This window comes from Kogia breviceps, chromosome 3 (assembly GCF_026419965.1).
Source record: "Kogia breviceps isolate mKogBre1 chromosome 3, mKogBre1 haplotype 1, whole genome shotgun sequence".
Classification (NCBI taxonomy): domain Eukaryota; kingdom Metazoa; phylum Chordata; class Mammalia; order Artiodactyla; family Physeteridae; genus Kogia; species Kogia breviceps.
This window is the reverse complement of record NC_081312.1, coordinates 182906750-182922637: the sequence shown is the minus strand read 5'-3', so window position 1 is coordinate 182922637 and position 15888 is coordinate 182906750. Positions and strand designations below refer to the sequence as shown.

The 15888-nt window shown below is 41.7% G+C and overlaps 1 long non-coding RNA gene across 1 annotated transcript in view; it reads left to right on the top strand.

The window, feature by feature from the left end:
- The window catches only part of LOC136793872 (uncharacterized), an 84430-nt gene extending 69128 nt beyond the window's left edge, over nt 1-15302 (top strand). The window contains exons 2-3 of the long non-coding RNA XR_010839907.1: nt 4115-4338; nt 14706-15302. This is a non-coding gene — a long non-coding RNA (uncharacterized lncRNA). The remainder of the gene's footprint in view (nt 1-4114; nt 4339-14705) is intronic.
- The last annotated feature ends 586 nt before the right edge of the window (nt 15303-15888 follow it).

Here is a 15888-nt window from a genome sequence, read left to right as displayed (position 1 = left end):
ACGGATACCAGAGATGCCCCTTGAACCCTCTTCTTTGGTCTCTTTATCTCTCACCCTCATCGCAGGGCAGCCACTCTCCTGAATTTTATGTCAATTATTCCCTGTCTATCCTTAGAGACCCCCAGTATTTCAGGCACACCCACCATCACCGTCTCCTGGATGTAGGATTCCAAAGAGTAGGAAAAATATTACCATTAAAAATCAGAGTCACAAAGTGACAGCAAATGCCATATTTCTTAACCCAGTTTTGCCCAGATTTTCCTTGTTTTTAAAGTTAGCTAACGATGGTACTTACTTCTCACAGACAAGGAAAATAACGCAGACGTGACTTTAAAAATTCCCTCAGCAGCAGATTTAAACACATAGTCTGCTAAATTCCGTAACCAATTAATGAGCTTGACTTGGTCTCAGTCCTTCAAGAATTATAATTCCCCAAGGAATGATGTCCACAATAGTTACATACTGAGAAGACTCTTTTACCATGAACACTCAAAATTCTATAACGTTCAGAGCCTGAGTGTACAGAGGTTCAACAGGGTCACAAGACAGGTATTTGCAAGAAGGACTGTTTTGTATTGGGGGGATTTGGGAGGAGGGTAATGGTGTCCTGGCTTATTCCACTGCTCTTTAAATCAGAGATCCCGAGCTTTTCCTGGTGGATGCGTACATGGTCCTTCTCACAAAGACTCCCTTTTTATAGGTGTGGTGTAGGGTGAGGAAGTTGTGCAGAGAGAATAAGAAGTTGATAAGAGCAACTCTGGCTTCATCGGCTCGCCGGCCAGAATTAGGGCAGGGGTAGCTCTGGAGAGCCTGAGGCTGTAGGGGCGCCAGGGGAGACTTCTAATCCACTGCAGGTCTCACCCTGGAACCCAGTGAATACCACGGCACCCGAGGAAGAGCACGGATGGTCGGTGCTCTATCTTCACATTGCTTTGGGCTCTCCCAGCTGAACATCCTAACCTAGGTCATTCAGCAGAAAGAAACCTGGTAACCAGAGATTCGGACCCAATGGTGTTATGAGATGAGAAAGTTTGTGACTTTGTCAGGAATGGAGTGGGAATGGAGAAGGAGAAGACCCTGGAGGCAAGTGCTGGCTTTGCTTTTTGTTTAAAAAAAAAGAAAAAGGCAACGAACGCTGTTAATGAACTTGTTTCTTTATTTCGATTGGAGCAATATTTTGGTATCAATGGCCTGAAAGTAATGTTGGTTGTCTTATTTCGTAACATGTTGGTACATTTCTATGTGCCTTCGATTGTGTGCTCTGGAAACCATGTTCCAGTGCTGCCACTGGCAAAGCTCTCAGAATGGAGATGCTGGTGGTTTCTGTGTGCCGGCCCTAAGACAGTTGTTTATGTCATGCTTTGTGTAAAAGCAGCCAAGTGCTACTGAGAATTAAAAAATTCCTCTGTGCCATAAAATTCCTCAAAGGTTGCATAGAACTCCTTTGCCCTGTTCTGGAGTTGTTTCTTGCCCACAAATTGCATGAAACCCTAGTCTGGCTCTTCACGGATCACACGTGACCTTGCAGGTGCACCAGCCCTGAGCAGTGCCTGTGGTTTTGCAGAGATTTTTGATCCTAAACGAGCGGTATTGGATTATTCTAATCAGTGGGAGATGGGCAAAGAGGAATAAAAGTGGAAAAGACAGGATTTGAGATCAATCAGGGACTTGTATAAAAGGACAAGCTACTCTTCGTCACATCATTTATTATAGTAATAAAAGACAACATACTTATTTTTATTTATTTATTTATTTATTTTTGCGGTGCGCGGGCCTCTCACTGCTGTGGCCTCTCCCGTTGCGGAGCACAGGCTCCGGACGCGCAGGCGCAGTGGCCACGGCTCACGGGCCCAGCCGCTCCGCGGCACGTGGGATCCTCCCGGACCGGGGCACGAACCCGCGTCCCCTGCATCGGCAGGCGGACTCTCAACCACTGCGCCACCAGGGAAGCCCAACATACTTATTTTTTAACATCAAGCAAATTCAATATTTTAAAATAAATCGTGTGGGAATAAGATATCACTTAGACCCCTCAGAGATGGGACTGTTACTTTCGTTCTGGCCTGGGTGAAGTCATGGAAATGTTCATTTCCCTAACTTTTTTGCCTGCCTTCTTTCCTCTTTTAGATAACAGGACAGCCTGTCTTATCAGCATAAAAAAAAAAAATGTTTCTGTCAGCATCCAGAGAACCTGTAGTAAGTGTAAAAGGAGAGTAGTTCTGTCAGCCGGCACTTGTTAACCTAAGACGAGACACCCAGAACTGCACTGAATTAAAAAAAAAAAAAAAAAAGTTTCAGGCTGTTATGCTAATTAACAGTTGATAAGGTACAAATAGCTTAGCACATCATATAACAGGCAGATGGCACCTTTTGACAGGCAGTAGAAAGCTCACATAAAAATATTTCATTGACTGTGAGTGTTAAGGTGGAAAACATGACATTCGGTAGGTGAAAGAAATAAAAAAACTCTTGCTATGGCAAAACACAGTTTTCCTTCAGCAGGAAAAGGATCCAGTTCAAAGTAACAGTCCCAACAGGTATCACGTGTTCGCTGAATACGATGCTAACGTGATATGCCCATTTCCCAAATGAAACCTCCATCACCACTGCCTTTTGAACTATCTTCAGTTATAATGAGAGGCAATGTAGAAAAGTTGCTTTTAGGCTCAAGCGAATCCCTCATCGTTTCAAATATTTGGGAAATTTAAAATTAGAATGGTGCTCACATATGAATTCAGAGTCTTGACCAGAAACTTCACTTTACGGTAGAAACTAATATCCCACGGGGAGTGAAGATAGGTGCTTCCTCTAGGACGTGACTCTTCGACTCTTGTTGTAGGAGAAAATTCTAAATACAGAATCTAAAATTGTGTGGTTTTGAGGAAGGGTTTTAAAATAGCAAGTTAACCCATTTTCCGTAGAAGGGGGGAGTTCAAGTATGGGTGGTGTTAAACTTCAGAGCCTTGGAGAAGTCAAAGTGTATTGAATGTTAGGCATTAACTTTGCATTCCTGAAGGTCTCCACTCTTTTGCACACTGTAATTATACTCATTTATAGATGAAGGCAGAAAGGATTACATTCGGAGAGGTTACAGGCAGGGAGAGCTCTAACAGCTGGCTGCCTCTGGAAATACGAAATAGTGAAATTTTTCTTTCCTGGTAAGGGTAGTCTTGGGCAAATGATTTCCATGAACTGAAATTGCCTTTAACAATTGCCTTTTCCCTGTTCACTTCTGTTTCAGTCTGTTTGGTGATGCTCACGCATGCTCTCTGAACTCCACATTATGCATTCTTTGCTCTCTCTGGGATTTGGAGCCATTCTTACTGGGTAGCTCTACACCTGAGTTTACCTGCCCACCAGGACTCCTCCCCTGCTTCCAGTACCCTCTAGGTATCCCCCATTCTTTTTCAGTCACACCAAGATGTAAATCTCTTGTCACTGCAAGTTTCTGTTCTCTGCAGCTAATTATTTTGATAGAAGAAAGAAGCCCAGGCTCAAATATTCATGAACGATATGGCTTCATAAGTTGTCCATCTAGTTAGGACATGCTCTTCAGGGTCACCTGGGAAAGTTGCATTTTCTAATTTGAGACAAGAAAGCAGTCTAATAAGATACACTGTAAAATTTTTAAAAAACGTGTCCCATGGTCAATCAAGTTTGGAAAATACTACTTATTTATGCCCCATGATTGGAGATTCAGAACACTATGTGGTTTTTCCAAGCATGGGTAAGTTAGACAGTAAAGACAGCTATTTATTTAAACCTGAGATTTACCCACACTTATGAATATTAATGAACACGTAAGTCTATGTGTATATTTTTTTCTTACTATAACACCTATTAATGCTCCGTGGAGAGCACACTTAGAGATATGCTTCCTTAACCCAAAGTAGTGATTTTTCTGATGGTGTAAATTTCAGATACCATGGTGGCACCTTGGGTAAGTGTTTTGGAATTAGAGTCTTTCAATACTTCTAAAATCACACTGTGTGAATTGCTGTCTCCTCTACCTATAAGTAGTGGGTTTTCTTATCCAGTTTACTTTAATAGATGACCAATTCTGGTGTTAAGTCGATTCAGACAAATCATTTACATGTCCTTTACATCATCACAGATTTTCAAAGCCCTCTGCAGCAGCGCATGCAAGACATGGGAGTGGGTGGAATGTGGAGCCACAGAGAGAGGCTTCATCTGGTTTCCCCGTGCCAAACGTTGACCATTTCTGTTCACCTGGATAAAGGAATTTATGATACCAAGGATCCTTCCTTTGAGCATAGAACTCTCACCGGCTCAGACTCTGTAGGAGCAGCAATCATTGCTGTAATCTAGAAAACTGAGGTATGTAATATATTTTCCTTGCCATGCACTGGCAAGTGTAGGGGGGCTGTGGTAGTGTATACGGGGACTGTGGTAGAGTATAGGGGACTGTGGTGGTATATAGGGGACTGTGGTAGAGTATAGGGGGCTGTGGTAGAGTATAGGGGACTGTGATAGAGTATAGGGGACTGTGGTAGTATATAGGGGACTGTGGTAGTGTATAGGGGGACTGTGGTAGTATATAGAGGGACTGTGGTAGAGTATAGGGGGCTGTGATAGTATATAGAGGGACTGTGGTGGTATATAGGGGGACTGTGGTGGTATATAGGGGACTGTGGTAGAGTATAGGGGGCTGTGGTAGTATATAGAGGGACTGTGGTGGTATATAGGGGGACTGTGGTGGTATATAGGGGACTGTGGTAGAGTATAGGGGACTGTGGTAGTATATAGAGGGACTGTGGTAGTATATAGGGGGCTGTGGTAATGTATACGGGGACTGTGGTAGAGTATACGGGGACTGTGGTAGTATATAGGGGACTGTGGTAGTGTATAGGGGACTGTGGTTGTATATAGGGGACTGTGGTAGTGTATACGGGGACTGTGGTAGAGTATAGGGGACTGAGGTAGTATATAGAGGGACTGTGGTGGTATATAGGGGACTGTGGTAGTATATAGGGTACTGTGGTAGTGTATAGGGGACTGTGGTAGAGTATACGGGGACTGAGGTAGTATATAGGGGGACTGTGGTGGTATATAGGGGACTGTGGTAGTATATAGGGGACTGTGGTGGTATATGGGGGACTGTGGTAGTGTATACGGGGACTTTGGTAGAGTATAGGGGACTGAGGTAGTATATAGGGGACTGTGGTGGTATATAGGGGACTGTGGTAGTGTATACGGGGACTGTGGTAGTGTATACGGGGACTGTGGTATATAGGGGGACTGTGGTGGTATATAGGGGACTGTGGTAGTATATAGGGGACTGTGGTAGTATATAGGGGACTGTGGTGGTATATAGGGGACTGTGGTAGTGTATACGGGGACTGTGGTAGTGTATACGGGGACTGTGGTATATAGGGGGACTGTGGTGGTATATAGGGGACTGTGGTAGTATATAGGGGACTGTGGTAGTATATAGGGGACTGTGGTGGTATATAGGGGATTGTGGTAGTATATAGGGGACTGTGGTGGTATATAGGGGACTGTGGTAGTATATAGGGGACTGTGGTGGTATATGGGGGACTGTGGTAGTGTATACGGGGACTTTGGTAGAGTATAGGGGACTGAGGTAGTATATAGGGGACTGTGGTGGTATATAGGGGACTGTGGTTGTATATAGGGGACTGTGGTAGTGTATACGGGGACTGTGGTAGAGTATAGGGGACTGAGGTAGTATATAGGGGACTGTGGTGGTATATAGGGGGACTGTGGTGGTATATAGGGGACTGTGGTGGTATATAGGGGGACTGTGGTGGTATATAGGGGGACTGTGGTGGTATATAGGGGACTGTGGTGGTATATGGGGGACTGTGGTAGTGTATACGGGGACCGTGGTAGAGTATAGGGGACTGAGGTAGTATATAGGGGACTGTGGTGGTATATAGGGGACTGTGGTGGTATATAGGGGACTGTGGTGGTATATAGGGGACTGTGGTAGAGTATAGGGTGAGTATGTCGGTATATAGGGGGCTGTGGTAGTGTATAGGTTGAGTATGTCGGTATATAGAAGGACAGTGGTAGAGTATACGGGGACTGTGGTAGTGTATAGAAGGACAGTGGTAGTGTATAGGGTGAGTATGTCGGTATATAGAAGGACAGTGGTAGTGTATATGGTGAGTATGTCGGTATATAGAAGGACTGTGGTAGAGTATAGGGGACTGTGGTAGAGTATAGGGGACTGTGGTAGAGTATAGGGGACTGTGGTAATGTATAGAGTGAGTATGTCGGTATATAGAAGGAGTGTGGTAGAGTATAGGGTGAGTATGTCGCTATATAGAAGGACTGTGGTAGAGTATACGGAGACTGTGGTAGTGTATATGGGGACTGTGGTAGTGTATAGGGGGGCTGTGGTAGTGTATAGGGTGAGTATGTCGGTATATAGAATGACTGTGGTAGAGTATACGGGGACTGTGGTAGTGTCTAGGAATCAAGTTGCCATTTCAAAGCTTAACTGTCCAAGTCTACATGTAGGTGAAATGGCCTGCTTTTGTTTGGAACGGTTTCTTTCATTATTTGGTGTTAAGATGGAGAGGCTGTGTGAAGGAAGTCACATGTCTCTTCTGTAGTAACAGGCATTGTTCACTTAGGATCCATGATTTTTCCCCCATCTGTTTGGAGAACACTCAAACTCTTTACCTAAGGGATTAGTGTTACCTGGTGAATCGGAACCTTGCTTGAGATGGTGTCAGTAATTTTTTTCTTCTGTAAGTTAATTTGGAAAGGAGTTGGAAAGAGAAACATTAATAGAAGCATAAATGCTTTTCAGTTTAAACTACTGTAGGATGTATGATATCTATTGAAAAGTAAGTAGCATGCACTGTCTTATAAAGAGAATAATCCTGTAATAATTTACTGAAGAAAAGTACATTCACCATCAGATAGTACTTTTCTTGAACATTACTTGAGAATTTGGGGAGAAAGATATTGTCCTTCAAAAGCAAACCAAGAGCAATATGAATTAAAAACAGAGAAAAAGATACACATTAGAATCTTAGTATCTGTCCTAAATCAATGGAAAAGTATATTTGTTTGTATTTCCTTAGCATTTAACATGGTATTTTTTAAAAATATTGCTCAGAAATTTCAAATGTTACAAATAAAAGTAGATTAGAGAAAGAGCTTACTTTTTAAAACGTAGTTTTTAAAAACTAAATTTAAATTTTAAAATATACGGAACTCAGCTAACTAAAAGCTTTAGTGAACTCCACTGATTCTCGCTTTACCCCTCTGTAGATGGGAATATATTCTGAGCATACAGTAAGTTTTATGGATTATAATGATGTGAACGTGTTTTATAATAGAAAAATACAAAGTAGATCAAGTTGGTATTATTCTAATCCAAGTTGCTTTTAGGGGAAAATTATAAGAGAGCAAGCTATTCTATTTAGAAAACCGTAGCAGACCAAAACCATGGCTCCATTCTGGTACACCGCCAACTCATCTATGCCTGCTACAGTCATGTTCCAGCATAAGAATTGGAGTTCTGGGAACTCCCTGATGGTCCACTTAGGTCCAGTGGTTAGACGCTTTCACTGCCAGGGTGTGGGTTCGATCCCTGGTCAGGGAACTAAGATCCCACATGTCTTGCGGTGTGGCCAAAAAAAAAAGAACTGGAGTTCTAAATGCATGTCCTAAAACACTGGCAGACCCTGGATTAATAAGAACAAACTAAAGAATATTTTGTTTACCTTCTAAGAAAAGATATTGCTGCATTTTGGAAAGGTTGTCTAATAAGGATTGAAATATAAAGGTTTTCTGCTTAACGTGGAGTTAAACAGAAGTTATTAGTGGTTGATTGTTGTTAAAAATTACCAAACACATTGAAACTGACCACAAGGAGTTTTGGTGAACATTCAGTCTAATCCAGGCAAATAGTGACCTTTCAGAAAAGGAGTATGGAGTTTTTAATCCTTTTGTTCGATGATAGAAAGTAAAGGGGTGACAGAGCACAGGCAGACATTGGGTATATTGTGGGTTTGGTTCCAGACTGTCACAATAAAGTCAATATTGCAACAAACAGGTCACACGAATTTCTTGGTTTCCTAGTGCATATAAAAGTTATGTTTACACTATACTGTTGTCTATTAAGTATGCAATACCATTATGTCTTTAAAAAATGTACTGACCTCAGTTAAAAAATAATACTGTTCTGACCAGTGTGAGGTGATACCTCATTGTCGTTTTGACTTGAATTTCTCTAATGATTAGTGATGTTGAGCGACCTTTCATGTGTTTGTTGGCAATCTGTATATCTTCTTTGGAAAAACGTCTGTTTAGGTCTTCTGCCCATTTTTGGATTGGGTTGTTTGTTTTCTTGATATTGACCTGCATGAGCTGCTTGTATATTTTGGGGAATAATCCCAGAGGAATATTACTCAGCCATAAAAAGAAACGAAACTGAGTTATTTGTAGTGAGGTGGATGGACCTAGAGTCTGTCATACAGAGTGAAGTAAGTCAGAAAGAAAAAAACAAATACCGTATGCTAACTCATATATATGGAATCTAAAAAAAAAAAAAAAAAAAAGGTTCTGATGAACCTAGGGGCAGGACAGCAATAAAGACACAGACGTAGAGAACAGGGGCTTTCCTGGTGGCGCAGTGGTTGAGAGTCTGCCTGCCGATGCAGGGGACGCGGGTTCGTGTCCCGGTCCGGGAAGATCCCACATGCCGTGGAGCGGCTGGGCCCGTGAGCCATGGCTGCTGAGCCTGTGCGTCCGGAGCATGTGCTCTGCAATGGGAGAGGCCACAACAGTGAGAGGCCCGTGTACCGAAAAAAAAAAAAAAAAGACACAGACATAGAGAATGGACTTGAGGACACAGGGAGGGGGAAGGGTAAGCTGGGACAAAGTGAGAGAGTGGCATGGACATATATACACTACCAAATGTAAAATAGACAGCTAGTGGGAAGCAGCTGCATAGCACAGGGAGATCAGCTCGGTGCTTTGTGACCATCTAGTGGGGTGGGATAGGGAGCGTGGGAGGGAGACGCAAGAGGGAGGAGATACGGAGATATATATATATATATATATATATATATATATATATATATATATGTATAGCTGATTCACTTTGTTATACAGCAGAAAGTAACACAACACCGTAAAGCAATTATACTCTAATAAAGATGTTAAAAAATAATAATACTGTTGGAAAAATGACACTGATAGACTTTCAGGGTTCCCACAAACTTTCAATTTGTAAAAAATGTAATATCTGTGAAGTGCAATAAAATGCAGTATGCCTGTACCCCACTGGCATTAAACAGTTCTAATCTACAAAGTGTTTCCCCGGTATATTTACGAATTAAAGGCTCACTGGGTTAAACTAATCTCAGAGTGCAAATGCCTTCTGGATAGGATGAACCTCTAGGTCCTACACAGCTTCGAAGTGTGGTTGTTACACCTTTATTTGTCTTGGATTCCTTTACATTCTTAAACCTTATTGAAGATTCCAAGGTGCCTTTATTTATGTTGGTTATCTCTCTCAACATTTATCATATTAGAAATTAAAACTGGGAAGTTTTTTAGGACACAAGAGTGCCTAATACACTTTCCGCGAGCTGGCAGAGCAGCAAAGTCAACACACAGCATGTGGTCTCTGAAAAGCTCCACTGTAGGCCTGTAAGAGAATAAGAGAGAAAAAGGCAAATAGCATCAGAGTATTTTTATCAGAAGAGTTTTGACCTCATGGACTTGCAGAAAGGGACCCAGGGATTTCCAAGTGTCCTAGATCTCAAGTTGGAGCCATTGTCTTCATATATACGTTTTCTTAATCTAGTCCCTTTTGCATTTTGGAGGCAAAGGAATCACTGGGAAGCGGGGTGGGTATTGATTGAAATACAGATTTTAGGGTCCCATACCGAGAGATTCTGATTCAGTTGATTTGGGATAAGGTTCAAGAATGTTCCCGATTATAAATCATGATGCCCGGAATTCCCTGGCGGTCCAGTGGTTAGGACTCCGTGCTTTCACTGCCGAGGGCCTGGGTTCAATCCCTGGTCGGGGAACTAAGATCCCACAAGCTGCAGGGCGTGGCCCAAATAAATAAATCACGACCCCCACTCGTCTTACCCTTCACCACCAACCCCAGTCCTTATTATTTTGATGTAGGGGTCTGAAAACGCGCTCGACCGACCCTGCCTGTATCTCATCATTGTTAATATTCATTGTTATCAAATTTGCCCTGAATGTGCGCACTGGTATTCTGGAGCAGAGAGGGATTTCATAGTAAATACCTCGTAGTAAATAGTTAGTTCATCCACCCTTCCTGGAACCGTCTTACTCCTGAGGTGATGTGATGAGCGTCAGGTCCCTTGTCCCACTATGGAAATAAATCTCTGCAGAAGCCTGATAGCCTGGGTGTCCCTGCTTTTGTGACCTTGAGAACTCTCTAAGTTCCAGGGGCCATTCCTTTTTTCTTTTATTGAAGTATAGTTCATTTACAGTGTTGTGTTAATTACTGCCGTACAGCAAAGTGATTCAGTTAGACACATGTAGACATTCTTTTTTTGTATATTCTTTCCCATTATGGTTTATCATAGGATAGTGAATATAGTTCTCTGTGCTATACAGTAGGACCTTGTTGTTTATCCATTCTCTATATAAAGGCTTACATCTGCTCACCCCAAACTCCCACTCCATCCCTCCCTGAACCCCCTCCCCTTTGGCAACCACCAGTCTGTTCTCTATGTCCATGATTCTGTTTCTGTTTCATAGATAGGTTCATTTGTGTCATATTTTAGATTCCACATATGTGATGTCATATGGTATTTGTCTTTCTCTTTCTGACTTATTTAGTATGATAATTAGTAGTTGCATCATGTTGCTACAAATGGCATTATTTTGTTCTTTTTTATGGCTGAGTAGTAGTCCATTGTATATATGTACCACATCTTCTTTATCCATTCATCTGTCGATGGACATTTAGGTTGTTTTCATGTCGTGGCTATTGTGAATAATGCTGCTATGAACATAGGGGGGTGCATGGATCTTTTTGAATTATAGCTTTGTCTGGATATATGCCCAGGAGTGGGATTGCTGGATCATATGGTAATTCTATTTTTAGTTTTTTGAGGAACCTCCATACTGTTCTCCATAGTGGCTGCACCAACTTAAATTCCCATCAACAGTGTAGGAGGGTTGCCTTTTCTCCACTGCCTCTCCAGCATTTGTTATTTGCAGACCTTTTAATATGGCGATTCTGACTGGTGTGAGATGGTACCTCATTGTAGTTTTGATTTGCATTTCTCTAATAATTAATGATGTTGAGCATCTTTTTATGTGCCTCTTGGGGGCCATTCCTCTTTGAAATGCAAATATCTAGGGAGCTAGCACTCCCGTCTTCAAGACACCTTCGACTTAGCCTAGGGACCTACTCGAGAGCTGTAACTATTATATTTGGTCCACCTGGGAAGATAAGAAAATATAGTACTCTTTCAAATCAGGGCAATTAACTAGACAAATGGCTACATATCAAAATCCCCTGAAGAGTCTTAAAAGGCTATGGAAACACAGAAAAATTCCAGGGAGATTTTCTTTCTCCACACCTATTTACCTGGAAGGAAAAGGAAAGAGAAACTTTCTAGCTGATCTAGCTGATCTAACCTGCAGTCACTTGGATTTTGTGATCTAGCAAATTCAAAAGTGCCTGTCGTATCAATGGAATATTGAGATGTTACAGAACCTGTGCAAAATCCTGGTGGATTTAGGTAGTAAAGTGTCCATGGGTATGAATGGATATCCAACAACAAGGATTGTCAGGAAGGAGGGGGACAAGCCCATAAATAAGGAGTAAAGGGAGACTAAGCAATGAGCAGGACCACGAACCAGTCTGGGAAGAATGTCATGGTCACTCTGCTTCTTAGGCAAATGGCCTTTTATATAGCAGCTGCCATACTCTGAACACTGTCATGAATAATGCTGCCTATGATCCAGGCCAGAGCAACCCCTGTAGCAGGTCCTGCCCTTTAGAGGGTCCCACTTCCTGCACTCACACACACACACACACACACACACACACACACACACACGTGCACACACAACACACGTTAAAGAACATCCAGGCATCCCTGACATGTGGGGTCTGGTGCTCAGGGCTGGAAGTGCAGGACCCATAACTGTAAACATCATTCTTTTTTTTTCTTTTTTTAATAATTTTTATTGGAGTATAGTTGATTTACAATGTTGTGTTAATTTCTGCTGTACAGCAAAGTGAATCAGTTATACATACACATATATCCACTCTTTTTTGGATTCTTTTCCCATATAGGTCATTACATAGTATTCAGTCGAGTTCCCTGTGCTATACAGCAGGTTCTTATTAGTTATCTATTTTATATACAGTAGTGTATATATGTCAATCCCAATCTCCCAATTTATTGCTCCTCCCTTCCCCCAACCCTGGTAACCATAAGGGTTTTTTTCTACATCTGTGACTCTATTTCTGTTTTTTAAATAAGTCCATTTGTACCATTTTTTAAGATTCCACATATAAGTGATATCACATGATATTTGTCTTTATCTGTCTGACTTCACTCAGTATGACAATCTCTAGGTCCAGCCATGTTGCTGCAAATGACATTATTTTGTTCTTTTTTATGGCTGAGTAATATTCCGTTGTATATATGTACCACATCTTCTTTATCCATTCGTCTGTCGATGGACATTTAGGTTGCTTCCATGTCCTGGCTATTGTAAATAGAGCTGCAATGAACATTGGGGTGCATGTATCTTTTCAAATTATGATTTTCTCCAGGTATATGCCCAGGAATGGGATTGATGGATCACATGGTAGCTCTATTTTTAGTTAGTTTGTTTTTTTTTTTTGCGGTACGCGGGCCTCTCCCTGTTGTGGCCTCTCCCATTGCGGAGCACAGGCTCCGGACGCGCAGCCTCAGCGGCCATGGCTCATGGGCCCAGCCACTCCATGGCACGTGGGATCTTCCCGGACCAGGGCACAAACCCGTGTCCCCTGCATCGGCAGGTGAACCCTCAGCCACTGTGCCACCAGGGAAGCCCTATTTTCAGTTTTTTAAGGAAACTCCATACTGGTTTCCATAGAGGCTGCAGCAATTTACATTCCGACCAACAGTGTAGGAGGGTTCCCTTTTCTCCACACCCTCTCCAGCATTTATTGTCTGTAGATTTTTTGATGAAGGCCGTTCTAATCAGTGTGAGGTAGTACCTCATTGTAGTTTTTTAAAAAATAAATTTATTTATTTATTTTTGGCTGCGTTGGGTCTTCGTTGCTGTGCTTGGGCTTTCCCTAGTTTTGGTGAGCAGGGGCTACATATAGCTGCAGTGCGTGGGCTTCTCACAGCAGTGGCTTCTCTTGTTGCAGAGCATGGGCTCTAGGCGCACGGGCTTCAGTAATTGTGGCACGTGGGCTCAGTTGTTGTGGTTTGCAGGCTCTAGAGCGCAGGCTCAGTAGTTGTGGCGCACAGGCTTAGTTACTCCACAGCATGTGGGATCTTCCCGGACCAGGGCTCGAACCCATGTCCCATGCATTGGCAGGCGGATTCTTAACCACTGCACTGCCAGGGAAGCCCCTCATTGTAGTTTTGGTTTTCATTTCTCTAATTAGTGATGTTGAGCATCTTTTCTTAACATCCGTTCTATCCATTCTTAATGCTAAGACACTAACACTGTTAGTGTCTTCTCTTGACATCCATTCTTGACACTAACGCTGATCAGGCCCTGGGAAAGCACTTCACATCTCTTGCTCTACATCCTCGAAACAAAAGGCAGGTGTTCCTGATGAATGTTTGTGGGTGGCGTCCCTGCCAACATGAGAGACAGACACTGCTTCAGAGCACAGGGACAATTCCGGCAGCCAAAGAACTTAGGTACAAGAAGACAGAAGTTAACATGTCCAAGCCTTCTCAGATACTATCAGGGCAATATAGTGTTGCATCAGGAAATAACATTTCTTAGCAATGCTGAACATCCTTTTTCCTGCTTCTCTTCTTGTTCTAATTTGTGGCCCTAAAGATACCCATGAATTAATGTGGAACTTGCTGTAGTTGTACATGGCAGCTGAGGAAATTTTTGCAGTGTTAACTCAGGTTTCTCTTACCTTTGTACATATGTAGCTCTAATCTGCCATTATTACTTCTGAAAATTAGATGTTGTTGCCACTGACAACAAAGGATTTAAGTCATTTGCTCCCAATTCAAAGTCAAGAGTTTAGGTATTTACAGATCAAGGACACCTGTGTAGCAATGCCTGGCTGCAAGGGAAGCGGTGAAAGTGAATATTTGGTATTTGGGGCTCCTATGGTATCAAGTAGGCTTTGCCTCCTACCAGTTCCTACACGGTGAATATTAGCCAAGTGTAGAAAAATCTTTGTATTTTTTCTGAAAATCAGGACCTATAGTCACTTTGAAATGAGTCTAGAAACAACCCCTCTTTTAGTATCTTGATGAATTATTCCTGAAGAAAAGAGAAGGTACAAGAGAATGGCAGAGGGTAAGTTTTTTTTTTCTTTTGAGGAGGTATGAAATATAGGCTGAGGTTAGATGCCCAAAGACCTAAGTGTTCTGTAATCTTGCAAGGGTCCCTTCATCTACCTAGGGTTCAGGCACTTCATACATAAAGTGAGAGAATTGAGCAAAATAATCTCTAACTTCTCTGTGTGCATTAATAAATAATATATTATTATTTTTCTCCAGGGGAAGTATAAAGTTGAGTCAAGGGCTAAAATGGAAATAAAGCTAGAAGTTCTCTCAAACAACAAATACTGAAGATGCATTTTTCTTTTTATGGCCAATTTTCCATCTCATGTGGTTTTTAAAATAATGTAACTGTACTATATATCAATGAAAAAGAATAAAATATCACTGCACACATCAAGTTGGATGCATCTTAGAAAATAATATTGAGTGAAAAAATCAAGTTGCGGAAGAATTCAGACAGTGATTCCATTGATATCAACTCAGGACATTTGCAACTAAACCACCCACTGTTTGAGAATATCAACATATGTGCCAGAGCAAGGTAAGGATAAACCAAAATTCAGGGTAGTGGTTTCCTCTAGGGAGAAGCAGTATGACATCATGAAGTGATGCATAGAGGCCCTCAAAGGTGCCAGAAACATTCTATTCCTTATCTTGGGTAGTGGGCATGTGGTGGTCAATGTTATTGTAATTCACTGTACCTTATGCACATATTGTTGATTAAATTTTTGTATCCATTCAGTTTTTAATACGAACAATTAAAACTAAGTTGAGAACATGCATATTTTGATTCAGAGTAAATTTTTCTTCTCTATTGTGTGTGTTTCCATGTTCTTTATTTCTTAACAGACTTTCATGTTTAAGTAAATAGATATTTCATGAGAAACATGAAACAGAACCTTGTGCTTTGGGAGTTCTTCATATAAAAACAAAACAGCATCAACAACACAAGGTAAGAAAACATCAACAAATATGTAACAGGTACCTTTGCTAAACAAGAACTGTATAAACGTGGATTGTGTGAGTTATGCATTTCTGCAAATAGAGAACTTTGGTGCCAGATTTCTCAAGCATCACCCTCTAGATATATTATTAGCTCCTTACATTTGAATAACACAAATTCCCTTTATTCACAAATATTGAAAATTAGGGCTTACTCTTCCCCATTTCCTTGATCATGCAATTACTCGTTTTTAAATATCATTTTCCAGGCACTGCTTTGCGAGAACTATTCTGCAAAAGAACACCAGGTTGTGTGAATGTTGAATCTGGATTTCTTGGCCGCACTTTTGGACCCGGGAGTCTACTGCTAGTAGATGGGTGACTTTTCAGGCTTTAGAAAATGCTTAATAAGTCATTAGACCCTTACTGCAGTTGGCAAGGCTTCTCAGCTCATAGA